Source organism: Hemicordylus capensis, chromosome 2 (assembly GCF_027244095.1).
Source record: "Hemicordylus capensis ecotype Gifberg chromosome 2, rHemCap1.1.pri, whole genome shotgun sequence".
Taxonomy (NCBI): domain Eukaryota; kingdom Metazoa; phylum Chordata; class Lepidosauria; order Squamata; family Cordylidae; genus Hemicordylus; species Hemicordylus capensis.
Window position 1 is genome coordinate 231,284,991 of NC_069658.1, and position 21,888 is coordinate 231,306,878.

Consider the following 21,888-nt stretch of genomic DNA (forward strand, 5'->3'; position numbering starts at 1 on the left):
TTCACTGGCAGGTTTTATTTTATTTTTAGAAAATTAAGGGGGAGGGCCTCCGAAGCCTTTCAGGTCCGGTCTCCAAAATGACCTAGGTGCACCACTGACACTTCCTGCAACTTGCTAGGCATACTACTTACTCTTCAGAAACAACATTTTAACCCTGTGAAGTATACCATGTAAGATTAGTTTCTGCTTCTTTAAAACCAGCTTCAGCACTTTGTTTATTTGTTTATTTATTTATTTTATTGTTAAATTTATACCCTGTCTTTCATTAAGAAAATCCCAAGGTGGCTTACAATAAAATTTAAAAATAAGATTATAAAAAAGACACATTAAAACTTAATTGAGCTAAAAAATATAAAGACAAATCTGATTTTTTTAAAAAAATTAAAACACAAGCATAAAAACAGTACAAAATACAAGAAGCAGCAGTGGAGACAATCGCATAAGCGCCTGGGTGAAAAGCCACAATATGACATTGTATTTGAGCACTGCGCAAAGCAGCATGAAATCTTCCTATAAGTTGCTCCTGGTCCAAATGATAAAAACTTTTTCCATATGGAGAAGGCTTGGAGAAGATGGGGGTGGGGGGAGAAAGGATGGGAGAAAGTCACGGGTGGAGGGAGGCCGGCATGCCTGGTGAGAGGGAGATTTTGGCTGGACTGGGGAGAAGGCCAAGCCAGGCCGGGCCCCAGAGAAGGGCCAGAGGTGTAGCCCACTCCATCATCAGCTAGTGGGGTGGGGGAGAAGGCCAGGGGAACAGGCCTGGAGGTGTGCCCTGCTCCCTCAGTCAGCTAGCAGGCCCAGCGAGGGGGAGATTTTGACCGTGGATGGCGGGGAGAAGCCCCAGGAGAAGGCCTGGAGATGTGGCCTGTTCCCCTGTTCCTCGGTCAGTTGGTGGGCGTGGCAAGGGGGAGATTTCATCCAGGGCAGGGGGAGAAGGCCGAGCCAGGATAGGCCCGGGAGAAGACCTGGAGATGCGGCCTGCTCCTCGGTCAGCCGACTGGGCCGGGCCACATTTGTGGCCTGAGAGACGCAGCCTGCTCCCTCGTCAGGTGCCATCCTGAAGCAGCAGGCTGGGCCACATGTGCAGGTGACCGAAGGAGCAGCCCGGCGGACAGGGGGGCGGGATTCTGGGCTGGATAGCGAGGAAGGAAGGTGCCATTAACAGGGCAGACCAGCCATGCACGGGCCAATCTCTCTTCAGTTACCACCCAGGCCAGGCAGGCAGCCGGGGCTGGGAGGAACAGCATTCAAAGTGGGTGGGGTGGGGACATTAAAGAAGGGCAATCTGGACACCACAACAAACTTACTCAGTCACCACCACTGTTCAAACGTGTATTATAAATTCTCTCTTTCAAATAAAGTTCTTCTTTGAAGAATGAGTTTTTGTTGTTATAGACACTAGTAAAAAACCGCATGTTGCTTGCTGTTGCACTAATCACTCACAATGGTGATTCCCTTTCCCCTTCTTGCCTCACATGCGAGCCATCTCGCCCTAGGGGTGTGCACGGAACTGGTGACTGCCAGTTCGAAGGCGTGGGGCGGGGGGGGGGGAGTGCTCTAACCTGCCCCTTGTTTCTCTGCTACCTGCTCTGTAACTGGAGTGTGTGCTCTCTTCCTTAGTGATCTGCTGTTTACCTATTGGGGGTAGAAATTAACAACCCCCAACAGAAAGGAGGAGAAAGGGTTTATTGAGCCATAGAGAGAGAGCCAAGCTAGCCCGTTGGCAGCACTGGTGCCAGAGAAATGGTAAGAATATGGGCCTTTTAAACATTGACAATGAAGACATTGGTGGATAGCTTCTGCCTTTTAGGATCGAACATCAACAGTTAAGGATTCAGCAGTCAAGAAATACGCCACAGACTAGCACTTGGTAGGGTCGCAACGAAGGCCTTGGAAAGGATATTTAGATGCTGTGACGTGTCTACACCTACAAAAAATAGAATCGTTCGGACAATGGTTTTTCCCGTGACTCTATGGATGTGAAAACTGAACTTTGAAGAAGCAAGATAGAAAAGGCATTGACGCTTTTGAACTTTGGTGCTGGAGAAGACTTTTGAGGGTACCATGGACCGCCAGGAAAACAAACAAATGGATCATAGGACAAATCAATCATACTTTGGACACATTATGCGAAGACCCAGCTCCCTTGAGAAGTCCATAAAGCTGGGTAAAGTTGAAGGAAAGAGAAGAAGAGGACAACCAGCAGCAAGGTGGATGGACTTGATCACGACAGCAATGAACGCACCACTGAGAGACCTTAAAGGCCAAGTGGAAGACAGATCATCCTGGAGAGATGGTTGATTAAGTGCCGTCAAGTTGGTGTCGACTCTTAGCGACCACATAGGTCAAGGTTGACTCAGCCTTCCATCCTTCTGAGGTCGGTAAAATGAGTACCCAGAATGTTGGGGGCAATATGCGAAATCATTGTAAACCGCTTAGAGAGCTCCGGCTATAGAGCGGTATATAAATGTAAGTGCTATTGCTATAGAAAGATTCTCTCCAGGATGATCTGTCTTCAACTGGAGTGTGTGCTCTCATTTGGAAGAAACTACCCCTTGCCTTCATGTACAAAACGAGTTGTACTTTTTTTCCTCCCTGTGTTCTAATTGTGGAATGGATGGCCACAAAGCTTTAAAATTGCCCGCAAGGTGCACCTGCCCACATGGACAAAAGTGGCAGGCCCCACGAGATCAAGGCCGTTGCTGCCCCTGCCCTCTTGGTGCCCTAAACAACTGCCTAGTTTGCCTGGCAGGTGGGCCGACCCTGACTCCAGAACTATTTTGAAATATTAAATGTATCAGTCCAGCACAGTTCTAAGCTCAATGGGGCTTACTCTTGTGTCAGTGTGCCTAGGACTTGTGAAGAAAAAGGCCTGGGTGCAAAGCCTTTGTGGACAAGCCTCTACACCCAGTAGTTATTCCCAGAAGAGTTTTTGCTTCTGCCCAAGACACCGTTCTGAACCCCACAAGCACTCAAGGAACATTCAGGGTACTTCTCAAAGAGCCTAAGGGAAACCCTAAAAATCCCAGGGCTTTTGTGTCGCACATTTGCCAGAGCAGTTGTGGTGAGCTAACGTAGTATATAACCCCAAAGCAAACAGACCAATATCAGAATAAGAAGATAAAACCTGTAGTTTATTGTATAAGGAACAGAGATTTTCAGAGATACATATATTTACAGGCCATTTGCAAAGTAAAATGTAGAAAAGCATAAAGCATGCTTTTTATATTCCAGTTCAGATGTTCAAATTAATTCAAAAATCTTAGTTGCAGAAAAAGATGGGTTTTATCATCTCAAGGCTGAAGGCATGGTTGTGAGCTGTCCTTCTTAGGACAAAGAGCACTCTGCACAATCCCTGGGAGCAACTTCAACACACACAAAGCCCAGCTCCCCATGCCCTTGGGCAACTTCAGACAGAGAATCCGTCGGCTTTGCTTGACACCTCAAAGACAAGGAAACAGGAAATGTTAGCTACTAACAGCCCTGCTGGGGTCAGGCCCAACGAGGAGAACACTCCTTCTGTTGCTACTAGGAGGAGTGTGACTGTTTCCATCCATTACTTCCTCAGGAAGACATATTAACTAGTCTGCCTTAATTAATAGGAATCCTTGCTTATGGAAGTCAATTAGAAACGTTGCAAATTTGCCCAGTGCAGCTAGGAGGTCAGATCTAGTGACTTATTTTATTTACACTGCATTATTACATTAGTTTCCATAGTGCATGAAAATAGATACAATGCAAATATACTCTCTGACTTGAATATGTCCACATGTGCCTTACCTTATTGTTTTCTTGAGTCATCTTTCACCTATCTAATTACTTAGTTGTTCTTTTTAAAAAAATTGTGAAAATAACAATCATTTTTTCAAGAAACAGATGGCCCAGCCTCTGTTTATTTGTGACTGAGAGCCAGATTTGTGTTAATAAAATGGTCTTTGCTATTTATATTTGATAAAGAAAGCAATATACCACCTAAGGCATAAATCATTAAGACAACCAATCAACCCAGATTCTGCAAACTGCTTGCAAGAGGCGACTGGCTGCTGCGTCTTTTTTCAAATTTATTTATTTATTTATTTAACAAATTTCTATACTGCCCAAAACTCACGTCTCTGGACAATTTACAATGCAGTCCATTTATACTGCCCTGGGGGTATCCTCTCTCCCCTCCTACTGTTGGTCCAGTGTAGAGGGCCAGGAAAGAGGACTAGTGGTGTCCAGAAAAAGGGTCTAGATGGTCTCACCTGGACTTTACACAATGGTCAGGTGAGGTGGTAGCAGAGTGCCTCCTGCTGCCTTCTTGTTTCTTGCTGCAGGATGCTGGAGCACTTATTCTGTAAGTGTTTGGGGCTTCCATAAATAAAGCATTTCTTATTTCTTTGCAAGGTTCTAAATGCATTTTCTTCACTTTCCTTTGGTTGCCTATAATCTCTTCTACACAAATCAAAGTCCTCTAGATGGTTAATTACAAATTTTAAGTCTGCATCTTCCTTGACTTCCAAGGCACTAGTCACACTATCAAAGTAATGTGGCAAACTATTGAACAGTAATCCTGTCAAAACTGCATCTGGCATGGGTACTACTTGAGCTTGCAGTGGCCTAGATATTTCTAACATTTTATTTATGTGCTTGGACAGACTTTATTCTTCTCGAAGTCTTTTATTGCTCCGTTTTCTTACTATGCACTTTAGAAACCACAGACTTCTTTTTATATAATCCCATAAGAGTTTCCCACATATTCTTTGCATTTTATTTGTCTCTTAGATGCACTAAGATTGGGTCACTCACCACCAAGCAAATCTTTCCTGATGCCTTTTCATCTGATTTGTCCCATTCTTTCTGATCTGGTCCTGCATCTGCAGGACACTGAGTGTGCAGAACACTGCCAAGTCCATAATTCTTGAGAACCATCTCCATCTTGAAAGACCAGAGCTCGTACTCAGGACCTTGCAACTTTTAAGTCATCTAGAATCCTTTTGCTGTCTCCATTTTCAAAGCTTTTCACTTTGCTTCCTATTTAAATATCTAGGCTTTTCTCTTTTATTTATTGGCTTCTGGGCCCATAACCCTTTGTAGGGGAAGAAAGGCAATTCAGTCCCCAAATAGCAGAGCAAAACCAGTTTGGGGAGGATTTAGCCAAGCAAGAGGTCTGGAGACAGTTCTTTAAGTTTGAAGAACAAGGATTTATTTACAAGTTACAAAAGATTAGGATAGTTGAGCTTAAGGCTGAAAGGGGAGAGAGACTAAACAAACAGCTATCTCTAGAGAGACAAAAATGGAGACTAACACTGGAAGAACAGAGGGAGGAGTCCAGCACTTTTATCCATGACCCTAAAACCCCTGGTGGTCACTATGAGGCATAGCAGCTGAGAGTGATCATAGTGATCACTGGGGTTTTAGGGTCATGGATAAAAGTGCTGAACTCCTCCCCTCTTTGTTCTTCCAGTGTTAGTCTCCATTTTTGTCTCTAGATGCAGGACCAGATCAGAAAGAATGGGACAAATCAGATGAAAAGGCATCAGGAAAGATTTGCTTGGTGGTGAGTGACCCAATCTTAGTGCATCTAAGAGACAAATAAAATGCAAAGAATATGTGGGAAACTCTTATGGGATTATATAAAAAGAAGTCTGTGGTTTCTAAAGTGCATAGTAAGAAAACGGAGCAATAAAAGACTTCGAGAAGAATAAAGTCTGTCCAAGCACATAAATAAAATGTTAGAAATATCTAGGCCACTGCAAGCTCAAGTAGTACCCATGCCAGATGCAGTTTTGACAGGATTACTGTTCAATAGTTTGCCACATTACTTTGATAGTGTGACTAGTGCCTTGGAAGTCAAGGAAGATGCAGACTTAAAATTTGTAATTAACCATCTAGAGGACTTTGATTTGTGTAGAAGAGATTATAGGCAACCAAAGGAAAGTGAAGAAAATGCATTTAGAACCTTGCAAAGAAATAAGAAATGCTTTATTTATGGAAGCCCCAAATACTTACAGAATAAATGTCCCAAGAATAAAGAGTTTGCAGATAAAATGCAAGCAAAACAAAGTTGCAAACAGAGTGAGTCATCTGGGAACACAGAGTACAGAACTTACAAGCAATCAGGGACTAAAGCTAATAAGCAAAAGATATACTTTGTGAGAACAGATACAGTTTTAGAAGCTAAGTCAGAGAAATGCAGCAGTGGCATCTGCACTGAGTCAGGTGCTACAAGCAACCTGATTAGAGAAAGGGAAAGATTTATAAACCTAAATACAACTTGTAAAATCCCTATATACTTAGCAGATGGAAAACTGATGTATGCAGAAGGGAAAGGACCTGCACAGTTCTGCAAACTGGAGAAAGGAGAAGCCATTGGATTAACAAGTGAAGAAGCTTTGTATGAGCCTACTCTCATAACGAGTCTGATGTCTGTAAAATATGCTACAGAAAGGGCCTATGAAGTAAAATTTAAAGGAAGTTTCATTACTCATAAACAGGAATTGCTCATGAATACAGTCTTACAAGAGAATGGATTGTTTGAAGTAGAATGTGTGACTGAAAAGGCCGAAACTGTGAAAGAATGCGCATACAAAGGATGTCTGAATTTGTGGCACAGAAGGTTAGGCCATAGAGATGCCAAAATTATATGCCAGGCTGAAAAGTTGGATTCGGTAAAGGGTCTAAAGATAGCCCCCTGCAGCACTGAATCAAAGTGTACATGCTGTATAAGAGCAAAGGCAACATGGCCTGCTTTTCTTGCATGCAAAGAAAGAGAAACACAGCATCCTTTGGATCTGATTCATAGTGATATTTGTGGACCTATGCAAGTTAATACATCAGGAGGGAATAAATATGTTCTTACTTTCATTGATGATTATTCTAGATACTCATATACATACCTGTTAAGTGAAAAGGGACAAGTACTAGAAAAACTAAAAGAATGTGTTACAAGAGTGAGCAACACGTTTGGGAGAAAGCCACAGATCCTCTGCACTAATAATGGTGGTGAGTACACTGGCAATTATGTTATAAGATTCCTAAAGGAGGAAAGCACTGAACATCAAGAGACCATTCCTTATACTCCTGAGCAAAATTGAATGGTGGGGGGGAAAGAACTGTTCTCTTATGGAAATAACGAGATGCATGCTTGTAGATGCTGGTTTGGCTACTAAATTTTGAGGAAACGCAGTGATGACTGCTACCTACCTGCAAATCAGATTGCCAACAAACGCCACAGGAACAACGCCACATGAGTTATAGCACGGCAAAATGCCCACTTTGAGTCATATAAAGGTGTTTGGATCTAAAGCATACACCTATATACCAAACGTCAAAAGGACCAAACTCAACTGTAGATCTGAGGAAGGAATACTTGTTGGCTATTCCATAGGATATAAAGGATATAGGATTTTAGATCTTGCCTCAGAAACAATTAAAATATGCAATGTAGCATACTTCAGTGAAAATGAAAAACCAACCACTAGTGAACTGCCAAACTTAGAGCCCAGTTTTCAGTTGGAGAAAGAATCAAGACAATATGACCAAAAGGAAGGATCCACTGTAAGTTTTACATCCGGCAGCGATTCAGCAGAAGAGGATGCTGATGATGAACAAAGGGTGCAGCATTCAACAGGAAAAAATAAAGGAGTTCTGCCTAAGAAACCTTCCTACGTTGCAAAGGGAGAAAGGTTTCAAGAACCAAGCACATGGAAATAAATTGATAACTTACCTACAACTGAAGCACAAAACTGGAAGAAAATTGCAAAAGAAGAAATTGAATCATTGCACAAAAATAACACATGGATGCTCACAGAGCTACCTGAGGGAAGAAAGACTGGGGTGCAAATGGATTTTGGGATTAAGCAAGGTACAGAGGGAGATGTCTAGCATTACCAAGCGAGACAGGTGGCATGGCTGCATAAGCTAATGTCAGATTTCAACACAGACAAACCAAAACCCACTGAGATGTTCGAGGTAATCAAAGCTGCATCCAGATCTCACAAATGGAGAAAATTAAATTTAGAACAAAACACACTGAAACAACATATCATTATGTGTGGGATGCACAAGAAAAGGGACTTGTAAAATTTATGTATTGTCCAAATGAACAAATGATAGCAGATGTGCTGACTAAGCTGTTTCCCAGGGATGGTTTCAAAAACTTGCGAGAGAAGTTGGGACTTATAGACAGCAGCACGAGCCAATGAGGAGGAGTGTTGGTGCTAGGACCCTGGCAGCATCAGCTCTCAGCTGCAATGTCTCATAGTGATCACTGGGGTTTTAGGGTCATGGATAAAAGTGCTGAACTCCTCCCCTCTTTGTTCTTCCAGTGTTAGTCTCCATTTTTGTCTCTCTAGAGATGGCTGTTTGTTTAGTCTCTCTCTCTCTCTCTCCCCTTTCAGCCTTAAGCTCAGCTATCCTAATCTTTTCTAACTTGTAAATAAATCCTTGCTCTTCAAACTTAAAGAACTGTCTCCAGACCTCTTGCTTGGCTGAATTCTCCCCAAACTGGTTTTGCTCTGCTATTTGGGGACTGAACTGCCATTCTTCCCCTATGCAGGAATGATGTTGTATGCCTCTCTTAGGCACAGAGTGATGAAGCACCATTTTCTTGCTGGGCAGATGGTCAGTTTTTGTAACAAAAGCATTCTCCTCCCAGAGCTGCACCAAGGTAATTTTGGAGCCTGGGCCTAAAGGCCACAAGATAAGCTGCAATCCACTATTTTTTACACCAGAAGCTGGAAACATTTTTATTTTTAGAAGAATTTCTAAATAAGATACTTCCCACTGACCTGTAGATACCACACTTTGCATGGACAATCCTGCCACTTCAGTTAGCTGAATGAACTACCCCACTTCACCCACACTCACTCACTCTCATACTCTCATTGTTATCTGTTGCTGTTCTCTGAAATGGACTGGTCTGGTGGGGGTTCTCTGTTGGTCTGGGTGTGTGTGTGTACATGGTGGCAAGCAATGGAGGCGAGTGCTGGCTGGTTCGCTGCAGGTGCTTGACGGGCGCTACTGTTTGCCTCTCCCTCTCCCTCTCCACGCATACCCGTAGTCATTGTTCAGCCGGGGGGGCGGGGAGTCTCTGTCTGTCTCTCAGTCTCTCAATCGTGCTCTGTCCCCATGTATCAGTCCCTCTCTGTCTCCGTGTCTCAGTCTCTCTCTGTCCCCGTGTCCATGTCACAATATGAATCTGTCCCCATGTCACAGTCTGACTCCAGTGTTCAGTCTCTTTGTGTCCCTGTGTCTCAGCCTCTCTCTTTCCCCATATCTCAGTCTCTCTCTGTCCGCATATCACAGACTTTCTCTGTCCCCATGTCTCAGCTTCTCTCAAGTTTCTGCTAGTGCTGCTCACTCGGCATAGATCTCTCACAGGAGCCTCTGCTTGGACTGACGTTACAGGGGCTTTACAATATTTAAAAGAACACATAAATCTTTTAAATTGGCCCTCAGCATCCCCCCCTCCATTCAACAGGCGATTGGATATGTAGGCTGGCTGCGCAGGACATTTGGGGGGCCCCAGGCTGTTGGAGGACTGGACTGTGGACTGGAAGTCTGGTCCAAAGGGCACCACTGCTTTCTCCTGCTGTTGACGCCCACCAGCAGACGGGCTTGCCCTGGACGTATCTTGCTGAGGTTCCTCTGCAGAGATAAAGGGGGGAAATGAGATCTGGAAGTGGTCTCCTTCCTAGAGACTTCCCATTCCCACCATTGCAGTGAGTCGGGGCCCTCAGACCCCAAGCCCTGCCCAGCAGGTGCTCCTCCAGTTCAGGTATCTTAAGAAGGACATTGTAGAACTGGAGAAGGTCCAGAAGAGGGCAACCAAGATGATCAGGGGCCTGGAGCACCTTCCTTATGAGGCAAGGCTACAGCATCTGGGGCCTTTTAGTTTGGAAAAGAGGCAACTAAGGGGAGACAGGATCGAGGTGTATAAAATTATGCATGGAGTAGAAAGAGTGTACAGAGAGAAATTTTTCTTTTTATCTCACAACACTAGAACCAGGGGTCGTCCCATGAAAATGAAGGTTGGGAAATTTAGGACCAAAAAAAGGAAGTACTTTTTCACATAGCGCATAATTAACAGATGGAGTTCTCTTCCATGGGATATGGTGATGGCCACTAGCTTGGATGGCTTTAAAAGGGGCTTAGCCAAATTCATGGAGAGTAGGTTTATCAGTGGCTACTAGTCTGGTGGCTAAAAGGCCACCTCCAGCCTTAAAGGCAGGATGCCTCTGAGTGAGTACCAGTTGCAGGGGAGTAACAGCAGGAGAGAGGGCATGCTGTCAATTCCTGCCCGTGGCTTCCAGTGGCATCTGGTGGGCCACTGTGTGAAACAGGATGCTGGACTAGTTAGGCCTTGGGCCTGATCCAGCAGGGCTGTTCTTATATTCTCCATACTCTTCCTAACACATGCAGACGAGGAGATCTCATAAGCTCTGCGGCCACTTGCTATTCATGACAGCAAATTTGCCAGAGTTCCCTATCTCCAAGATGACTGCCTACCTGATTTACCCACCGGAAAGCTGCTAGTTCCCTGATCAAGTACTGCAAAGGAGAGTAAAAAGAGACAATCAGTGTGGTGTCATGGCTTCTAGGAATAAGATCACCCCAATTCTTTCCTTTTTCATTTGATTCAGCTAGGTCCAGAGATGATGACCTACCTACAACCTTTGCTCCTGCAACTAAGTGTTTGTCAAAGATGCCTGTGTATACTACTATGAATATTGAGTAGTATACTATGAGTAGTATACTACTACTATGAATATTTATATACTGCTTTTAAACAAAAGTTATCAAAGTAGTTTACAAAGAAAAATCAGAATAACTAAAAATGGCTCCCTGGCCTCAAAGGGCTCACAATCTAAAACTAAACATAAAGCAGCCACCAGCAACAACCCCTGGAGGGATGCTGTGCTGGAGCTGGACAGGGACAGTGGCTCTCCCTCTGCTAAAAATAAGAGAATCGCCACTTTTAAAAGGTGCCACTTTGCTCACTTCTGTTCTAGAGTGCTTTTTACACAGCTCGCACCTCCTCCAGAATAGAGTGTGTGTGTTCACATATCGGCCAGATTTACCCCGAAGTCCCTGAGAGCTATCAGGGAGCATTTCACACACAATTCAGGTTTTCCATTGCACATTAGAGTGTAGCTCAATTGAGTGTAGCCCCAAGAACATTTTGCGCCCGTTTTTTTTTTGGGGGGGGCAAATTCAAACTTGAAGTAAAGCCTCGCAGTACATTTGTGGTAAAGCTTGCTGTGTGAAAAATGCCTAGGAGAGATGTACAAACCTTTGTGATATGTCCTCCTGAGAACCAGGATGCCATGCTTCCTACAGGCATTTCCTAATTTACAGCCAGGAGGAGCCAAGAGGATAAGGCAGCAGGAGCAAAGGGCAAGCCCCAGAATATTCAAGGAGTGGTGAGGCCCATGATTCTGCTCACCACAGCAAGTGCTCTGCTGCCCTTTGGGGAGTGTGACAAGCCCCAGCCTTCCTCCCCATTTTGAAGCAGGAGACGGGGAGAACTAGGCATCATCTCTGCAATTGCATTGGGCTTCCAAGGCCCCCAAAGTGCCTCCAAATCCCAGCAGAATTGCAGAGAATAACTCCTGTTTCAGCATAGACACTGAGGACAGTGGCCAACAACCAGACTAATGGTCCATTATGTACCAGTGGTTCCCATTGCCTGAGTGGGAGGGGTGGTTTTTGGCATTCTCCCTTTCTTCTGCAGCCTCCTTGCCACCCACAAGCCTGGTCAATCAGACGCTGGTCCGTGCACTAATTTCTGGACTGCTACAGTACTACCAAGCCTGGCAATAAACACAAATCACAAATCAGGCAGCCAGAATTGTAAGGAGGAAAAGGAATTAAAAGAAGCTAAAGTGAACACAATCCATTCTTTAGTTTTTAAAACTGTACAATGGCTCTACCAGTGCACTAACTCTGCAACTAAAGAAAAAAACTGTAAAGTGACACATGGTTATTTGTATGTAAATAAAAGCCACGAGATGTGGCAACAGCCAACAACCTGGATGGCTTTAAGAGGGGTTTGGATAACTTCATGGAGGAGAGGTCTATTAATGGCTACTAGTTGGATGGCTATAGGCCACCTCCAGCCTCAAAGGCAGGATGCCTCTCAGTACCAGTTGCAGGGGAGTAACAACAGGAGAGAGGGCATGCCCTCAACTCCTGCCTGTGGCTTCCAGCGGCATCTGGTGGGCCACTGTGCGAAACAGGATGCTGGACTAGATGGGCCTTGGGCCTGATCCAGCAGGGCTGTTCTTATGTTCATGTGTTTTATTTCCTGACTCATGAGGCCATATGTATGCAGGTGGACCTGCATTCCAAATTAATACCAGGCCACGAGAGAGTTTAAAAAACATAAAAAATAAACACCATTTCAAAAACACTGCTTAAAAACAACATTAAAACTATTTAAAAACAGTTCAGAACCATTTAAAACCAGTAGAGTCCAAGTCAGCCCAGATACAAGAGATTTTGTCTGCAAAGAACCCATTAAAAGCATCACAGCAGAACATAGTCTCTGGGGACTGGTTCAAAATGGAAGGAGCCTGAATCAAACTCCTCACGATGTGGGACAACTCTGCTGAACGCGAACCTGCAGAAGCAATGCGTGCAGACTAGAGGTGTGTGAACAGGTCTGGAACCGAACCAGTTTGACTTCGAGCCCAGGTTCGAGGTTCAGTTCAACAATTAGGGGTTGAGCTGAAACAATCCCGGTTCAGCTCGAACCCAGACTGAACCTCCCCTGGTCGTTCGGGAGTTCGCGGACAATTTTTTTTAAATTATTTTTTTCCCAACTTACTCCTCCGGGGGGGGGCTTCTCTGAGGTGGCAGGGGCATCCATGGAGGTTCCGTCTACCCCCGCCAGCCTCTGTTATGCACCCATTGCCCATTTCGGGTGGCGATGGATGCATAACAGAGTTCTGTGGGGGGAGGGGGAACCTCCACAGATTCCCCCACCACTACCACCTTGGATAAGTCCCCGGAGGAGTAAGTTGTATATTTTTAATTTAAACTTTTTGGACAGTGAACCCCCTCCGGACTGAACCCCAGGGGGGGGTTTGAGGGGGTGCTGGACCGAACGGACCCATTCCTGTTTGAACTCAAAAGCGAAGTGGGTCAGCCAGTTTGTTTGTTTGTTTGTTTGTTTAACACATTTGTATACTGCTCAAAACGCAAGTCTCTGGGCAGTCCACAACAAAACAATAAAAATGACAAATAAAATGGTTAAAATATTACAACAATTTAAAATGTTAAAACTATTTAAAACAAAATTAAAACAGTATTGAATTAAAAGCCTGGGTGAACAAATGTCTCTTGACTGCCTTTTAAAAAATTGTTAGAGATGGAGAGGCTCTTATTTCAGCAGGAAGTGCGTTCCAAAGCCTCGGGGCAGTAATGGAGAAGCCCCGTCCCTGAGTAGCCACCAGACGAGCTGGTGTCAACTGCAGACGAACCTCTCAGATGATCTCAATGGGCGGTGTGGTTCATAGCGAAAAAGACATTCTCTTAAATACCCAGGGCCCAAGCTGTTTAAGGCTTTATAGGTTATAACCAAAACCTTGTACTTTGCCCGTAAACTTATCGGCAGCCAGTGTAGATCTTTTAAGATAGGAGTGATATGGTCTCTCCGAGATGACCCAGAGACCAACCTGGCTGCCTCATTCTGGACCATCTGCAGTTTCCAGACTACATACAAAGGCAGCCCCACATAGAGTGCATTACAGTAATCAAGAGGTGACCAGCAAATGTCTTACTGTTCTGAGGTCATTTATCTCAAGAAATGGAGGCAGCTTGCGTACCAGCCGAAGCTGATAAGACACCTCTGGCCACTGCCTCAACCTGGGACACCAGGAAGACGTTTGTGTCCAGAAGCCTCCAGACTGCGTGCGAGTTCCTTCTGGGGAAGTGTGACCACATCCAGAACAGGCAGATCAAAATCATCTCCTGAGTTCTGACCCTGCACAATAAGTACCTACATCTTATCTGGATTCAGCCTCAGCTTGTCATCTCTCATCCAGCCCATCACTGCCTCCAGGCAGGTATTTAGGGAGGTTATGCCTTCTCCCAATAAGGTTGACATGGAGAAATAGATTTGGGTGTCATCAGCATACTGATAACACCCTGCACCAAATGTCCTGATGATCTCTCCCAACGGTTTCATGTAGATGTTAAACAACATCGGGGACAATATGGAGCCCTGAGGGACACCATACCGAAGTTCAGATTTTGAAGAATAACAGTCCCCGAGGGACACCATCTGGAACCTGCCCAAGAGGTAAGAGTGGAACCACTGCAAAGCAGTGCCTCCCGCCCCAACCCTCTCAGATGCTCCAGAAGGATACTATGGTCGATAGTATCAAAAGCCACTGAGAGGTCCAAAAGGACCAACAGAGTCATGCTTCCTCTGTCAATTCCCAATTGGAGATCATCCATCAGGCTGATTGAGGCAGTTTCCACCCCATAGCCCACCGAAAGCTGGTCTGAAATGGGTCTAGGGATGTGCAGTTCCATACACATCCCTAGTGCAGACCAGAATTTATTTATTTTTTTGCTGCATGTACTGCTTCTGCATAAACCTTCAAATGGGCTCAATTTTGTGTCCTGTTAAATTCAAGCCGAGTTCTCCTCCACTTGCACTCCAGTCACCTACCTTGTTGCTTCAGACTCCACAACTCCTCTGTATACCAAGGGGCCACTTGTAAAGCAGGCCTCAAGGGACGCTTAGGAGGAGCGATTGTGTCTACTGTCCTGGTGAGTTCCCTATTCCAGGTTCCCATCAGGGCATTGACCAAATCACTGGCAGCACCAACATTAAAACCTTCCCAAGCTTTTTGGAATCCTACTGGGTCCAGCAACCGTCTTGGGCAGACCACCTTAATAGGTCCACCATTTATCCTGAAGATAAATGCTTGTGAATTCACAAGCATGTTAAACTGTGTGTATAAAATGCAATAAAGATCCATTTTTCGCAGACTATACAGCTTGTCAAAGGTCTGCCAGACGAATAGAGTCCTGCCCCTACCTGCAAGATCATGTTCTGCCTATCCAATCAATCTGCCAATTCAGCACTGACCTCAGCTGCAGTCCTATTTCAAGGAGGGGAGGCATTACTTACCAGGTACTGCTGTGAAGATGCTTTTTCTTTGCCATTTCTCTGCAAAGACAGAATCAGAGAGTCAGGGCTGGAAGCGAGCCCCAGAGATCATCCTTGCCCACTGTCTGCTACTGTCTCAGACCCTAAAACCTTCCTGTCAGATGCTCCTCCAGCCATTTCCCAATAATTCGGTGCTTCCAGGCTCTGGAAGCTTATCACTGTAGGGCTATTTAATCCCCACATCTAAGAAACCCTGCTTCTCAGTGTGAGGATCAACAGTATGACCTTCAGGTACCATCCAGTCCATATCCACAATGCCATTTCCTGAGACCTTTACTATGTGTGAAAATCTCATATAGATGTTTCTATTTTGAACTGCTTTAATATACATCCTTTAGGGATGGTGTGATTGTGGGTACCACTAGATGCTGGGGTGTGTGAACTGCCAATGCCAGAACAATCTCAATGAGAATCTACCACAGAATATCACACACACACACACACACACACACACACACACACACACACAGCCCAGCAAATGATTCAGAGTTTACTTACTGATGCAATAGATGATCATCCCAGCCACCACCAGCACCATGGCAGCCACAATCCCAATGATGGCCCCCACGGGCACTGAGGCTGAAATGGGACAAACACATGTTGATTCAGAGTGGAAGTGACTTCCCAGGGAACCAGGCAGACATCCTGCAATCCGTGAACTGGGGCTGCTGAATCATGTGCTGTTTCCATGGAAATAGGTGTTCAACCCCGAGTCACGTAGCTTTGCTACTGCAGCACTGGTGGAATGCCAGGGGCCACTCGCCTGCTGCTTCTCTCATCTCCCATGGCCCCTGCTCCCCTGATGTCTCCCTTCACCTCCCTTCCCAGTTCACTGCCTCCATTGCCTCTGTGGCAGCTCCTAAGGCTCCAGGAGCCAGGTGGCTTCCTAGGCTTTGCCCCACTGCCCTGTGGTATAAAGATGTTGCTCACGGCCCAATGACAGTTGCTGGACCATTACGTTTTTTAGGGGTGTGCAAATTGATTTGGGTACATGTTGATTTGTACCCAAATCTAGCTGATTCAGGTGATTTGGAGACAAAACAAATTACCCCTGTGGTCCATTGGCTAGATTCAGGTGCAAATCAAATCACACCTGATTTGATTCAAATCGATTCAAGATTCAGATCCCTCTTATTAATCAACCCACATTCCCAGCTTTCATTAAAAAAAAAAAAAAAGCTAAGCTCTAGCCCTTGTAGAAGTGGAGTTAGTTCTGATTTATGGGGGAGGTGCCTCATAGGGGGAGGTGCCTCTGTATGTGTATCTGAAAGATTTTTTTTATTTTTATTTTTTATACCGCCCAAAACGCAGAAGATTTGTACCTTCTTCCCCTCCTTGCCCTGCCCCTTCGCTCCCCCCCCCCTCCATGTTAATGGATTGTAAACTCCTTGGGTCAGGGACCTTCTCTCTCATTCTTTGCAAAGCACCATGTCCATGGATGGCATGCTAGAAAGAGGGAAGTATAAGGCAAGGAGAGCACGGCAGCTGTACCAAGGTGGGGCCTATCTTAGGAACATAGGAAGCTGCAACATTCCGAGTCAGACCATTGGTCCATCTAGCTCAGTATTGTCTGCACACACTGGCAGTGGCTTCTTCAAGGTTGCAGGCAGGAGACTCTCACAGCCCTGTCTTGGAACTTGGAACCCTCTGCTTGCAAGCATGCAGATGATCTTCCAAGAAGGTATTCCCTGTCTCCTCAGGGGAATATCTTCCAGTGCTCACATGTAGTCTCCCATTCAAATGCAAACCAGGATGGACCCTGCTTAACAAAGGGGACAATTCATGCTTGCTGCCACAAGAACAGCTCGCCTCCCACCTTCAGCTCCTGGAAGACATCAGCAGAAGTGAGTGTACCTGTTCCAGCTCAGAGAACATCAATGTGGTATGGTAAGTCAGTTCCTGCTTATGGTAAGTCAGTTCCTGCTTATGATAAGTCAGTTCCTGCTTTCCCCACAGCTGTGCTGGACTCTGAACCCAGAAAGTGAGAATAGTAGGTTTCCCTTCGACATGTAAACATACACCCCGCCCCCCAGGATGAAAGGATATTGCAGCTTCTATGGGGTCTCACCAGGGGCATATCTACAATTGATCAAGGGAAGGAGGAGGCCTGCTGGCTAAGTGACAGCTTGCTCTTCACTCTTACCTTGGTGCCTCTCTTTCAAAGCAAGGTGTGGTGGGGGGAGCAGGGGGCTCATTTTCACATCTTGTCCCAGGGCCCACACCAACCTTGCTATGCCCCTGCTCTCCCCAGAACTTCCGGAGCAATCAATCAATCAATCAATCAATAAAAATAGGGGCTGCCAGGTTTCTCTGCTTTCCAGATTCTGTTTATCTTTTTTATGGTTGGTGTTTTATGGTTTTTATTGTTTAAATTATTTTAAGTTTTTAAATGTGATTTAATTTTTTTTTAAATTGTCTTTTAACTTTTGTAAACCCCCTTGGGATGCCTTATGAATGGGGGGGTATAAAATTTATTTATTTATTTATTTGATTTCTATACCACCCTTCCGAAAATGGCTCAAAACTGAACAATAAATAAAATAAATCATATTTACAATAAATAATTGTAAATGATATTATTTATTATATAAATAAATATTTATTCAAATAAATAAAGCATGCATTTTGCTAGCTGCCCTTTACCTGTCGGAATTGCCTTTCTTCGCTCTGGGATTAATCACCCCACACATGTGCACACACACTCTGCTATATATGTGGCACAGCATAACCCAGCAGTTTTCCTTAAACCGCAGGGTGAGGGAGGAGGATGCTCAGCAGCTTTTCTAGCTCTGCTCTGGGTGGGGGCATGTGGTGGGTTGCAAATGCACCGCCCCGCACGTCTATCAAGCAAGTTTATATTCCTCTGCCAACCCATCTTAGCCTGCTGCCCACACCAACTCAAAATTTATTTATTTAAAACTATTTATTTCCTGCCCCTCCACTGCAATACTGCTCACATCAACTCACAAAAACTCCTCCTGAGAAACAGAGACGGTACTCCATGGCCAAGAGGGAGTCCACTGCCCCTCTGAAAGAGGACCAGTTCTTAACTCTGCCAGTTTCACATACAAGGTAGCAGGGTGGATTTGATTTAAATCAAACTGATTTAAATCACGATTTAAACCACGATTTAAATCACTAGCAGGGTGGATAAAAATCAATGAATTTTTTTAAAAAATCAAAAAAATTGGATTTTTTAAATTTAAATCGGATTTTTTAATTTAAATCAGATTTTTTTGATTTAAATTGGATTTTTTTGATTTTTTTAAAAAAATCATTGATTTTTATCCACCCTGCTAGTGATTTAAATCGTGATTTAAAACGTGACTTAAATCAGTTTGATTTAAATCAAATCCACCCTGCAAGGTAGAATTTGTTCCTGCAGAATCTGCCTGAATTTTTTCTCTCCCCTGTTCTTCCCAATATTTTTCTCTACCACAGCCACTGGAAATAATCATGATAATCATGATTATCTCCTCACTAACCATTTGAAGTTTTTTGAGAGTGTTATGATGATATGATACGACAAATATTTATATACCACTTTACAACAAAAAGTTCCTAAAGCGGTTTACATAGCAATAAATAAATTTTACAAATGGCACCACAATGGAGTGTTGACACGCATGTGGATAAAGGTGATGCAGTTGACATAGTATACTTGGACTTCCAAAAAGCTTTTGACAAAAGTTCCCCACCAAAGGCCCAGTTTGAGTAAACTCAGCAGTCATGGGATGAGGGGACAGGCTCATGTGTGGATTGGTAACAGGCTGAAGGACAGGAAACAGAGGGGAGGAATTCATAGACACTTTTCACAATGGAGGGAAGTAAGAAGTGGGGTCCCCCAAGGATCTGTACTGGGACTATTGCAATTTGTTCAGGTTGTTCATAAATGATCTAGAAGTTGGGGTAAGCCGTGAAGTGGCCAGATGTGCAGTTGACACTAAACCATTCCGGGTAGTAAAATCCAAAAGTGATTGTGAGGAGCTCTAAAAGGATCTCTCCAAACTGGGTAAGTGGGTGACTAAATGGCAAATGTGGTTCAATGTAAACAAGTGTACATACTGGGGCAAACAGACTTCACATATACACTGATGGGGTCTGAACTATAAATGACTGGCCAGGAGAGAGATCTTGGGGTCATGGTGGACCGTTCACTGAAAGTGTTGACTCAATGTGCAAATTGAGTGAAAAAGGCAAATTCCATGCTAGGGATCACTAGGAAGGGATTGAAAACAAAAATGCTACTATTATAATGCCTCTATACAAATCTATGGTGCAGCCACATTTAGAGTACTGTGTACAGTTTTGGTCACCATATCTCAAGAAGGACATTGTAGAACTGGAAAAGGTGAGAAGAGGGCAACCAAGATGATCAGAGACCTGGAGCACTTTCCTTATGAGGCAAGGCTACAGCATCTGGAACTCTTTAGTTTGTCCATCAAACTTCATTTGAATGACACAGAACATCTTGTTTCCCTTCTGGGTTTTATCTGCAAATAGATGATGATGCTCATCATCAGTCATAATATTTATTAAGTACTTTTGCCTTGAACACAGCTCGGGAGCAATTTTAGTGGCATTCCTTTGGAATGGCGAATGGGGACAAAGGCAAAATGTCTGGTGTGTGGGTCTGGTAGTGGTATTCCAGGTGATCATCCACCCTGGGTATCTGGCAGGAAGAGTGCCAAGTATCCCCAACCAGCAGAACGTGTGCCACTTGTTTCTCATGGGAGGAGGTGTAATCACCCACCCAGAGTGGCAAGAGGAGGTCAGTGGAGGAGGTGGGGAGGGGCAGACATGTAGCAATCCGGCAGCGGCATGGGTGCAACCTGCTGCTGGCAGTCCCTAGGTGCCCTAGCCATGCCCCCTGAGTCTGATGTCAGACACAGGGGGCGTGGCCATATGCAGAAACGGGGCTGAGCAACCCTATTCGCAAGGTGCTTCAGCTAGCGCTGAGTTCCCAGCCTGGGTGTGAAGTGAACTACTACTATGACCATTACGGATATTTATCACTCTTCAGCCACAGTTCTCAAAGCAATTTACATAGAAAAATAAAATGGTCCCTTGACCACAAAGGCTCACAGTCTTAAAAGAAACATAAGGCAGATACCTGCAACAGCCACAGGAGGGATGCTGTGCTGGGCTTGGGACATGTCTCTCTGCCTTTTGAGGTGGTGCTCCCAGCCAGCTTGGAAACCTTGCGAATGGGGCCACATGGCCCCGTTTCTGCATATGGCCGTGCCCTTGTATCTGATGGCAGATGCAGGGGGCGTGGCTAGGGCACCTAGGGGCAGCTCCACAGGGACTGGTGGCTGGGTTCTTTGGACCCATCTGCACAAGGGTGGCTCTGCCCATGGGGAGGGGATTACATGAACATAAGAACAGCCCTGCTGGATCAGGCCCAAGGCCCATCTAGTCCAACATCCTGTTTCACACAGTGGCCTACCAGATGCCGCTGGAAGCCTACAGGCAGGAGTTGAGGGCATGCCCTCTCTCCTGCAGTTACTCCCCTACAACTAGTACTCAGAGACAGATTAGGTGTGGGCACACCTTGGAGCTCCACCTGGGTTCTGGCGGGTGTTTCTGGGTGACTTTTTGTGTCAAAAAAGGAGACACAAAACATCCTGTTTACTTTCTGGGTATTATCTGCAAATAATTAACAATTCTGCCATAATACTATGGTCCATAGCTCCCTGGGATTGATAGCACAGTGGAAGGACTGCATCACTTTGTTCCTGTCTGCAGGGCAGGGACTGGTCTGGTGTTGCTCTCACTTCTCCTGCTCTTGCTCCTGCCCTGCACCTTGAACAGAAGCCCGACAGCCAGAAATACAACTGGGGAAACATAGCTCTCCGCCCCGTTATATCAGTGCCAGAAAAAGCCTCCCCTGATCCTGCTGCTGCTACATGCAGAGAGCAGGGGGTGGATAGGTGAAAGAGATTGATGTTATTTATTTTATTTAGAAGACTTATAGCCAATATTCGATCAAATGATTCTCAAGGTGGCTTACAAAATATTGCAGTCATAGAATATTCTATTTACCTGGATCCAAGAAGACTATTCCTGGTTCTCTGAAGTTAGAAATTGGGGGTTCATCTTAAATTCAGAGTCCCTTTCAGGTAAATAGAGGTATAGCCTTTAAAAAAAACCTTTTAAAAGGGTCATCTTAAATTCAGAGTTGTCTTCAATTTGGGTAAACACACATAATTGCAGTTAAAACCATTTATTTTAAAACACACACACAAAGAATCCAACAGCCTCTAGTTGACGGCAAAGGCCATAGGATGGCCTCTTCAGGTCTCTGCTGTCTCTGAGAACTGACTGGGCAGTTAAGAGCAGAGCAACTTGCTTTCTGGCCTTTGGTAGGGAGCATGAATCATACCTTTTGCTAAGCAGGAGCTGCCCTGGTTTACATTTGGATGAGTGACTATATGTGAAAGCTGTCTGCTGTAAGGTATGGGGCCACAGATGAGTGGAAGAGCATCTCTTTTGCATGCAGAAGGTACTAGCTTCATTCCTTGACATCTCCTGTCCGAAACCTTGGAAAGTTCCTGCCAGTCTGTATAAAAAACAATACTGAGTTAGATGGACCACCAATGTTCTGAGGTGGTGTAAGGCAGCTTCCTAAGTTCCTATGGTAGGGAAGTGAACTCTTCTCTCTGGCCAACTTCTGGGGCCAGGCTGGTCTTTCCCTTGCCTGATCGTTCTTTCTGGAAAGC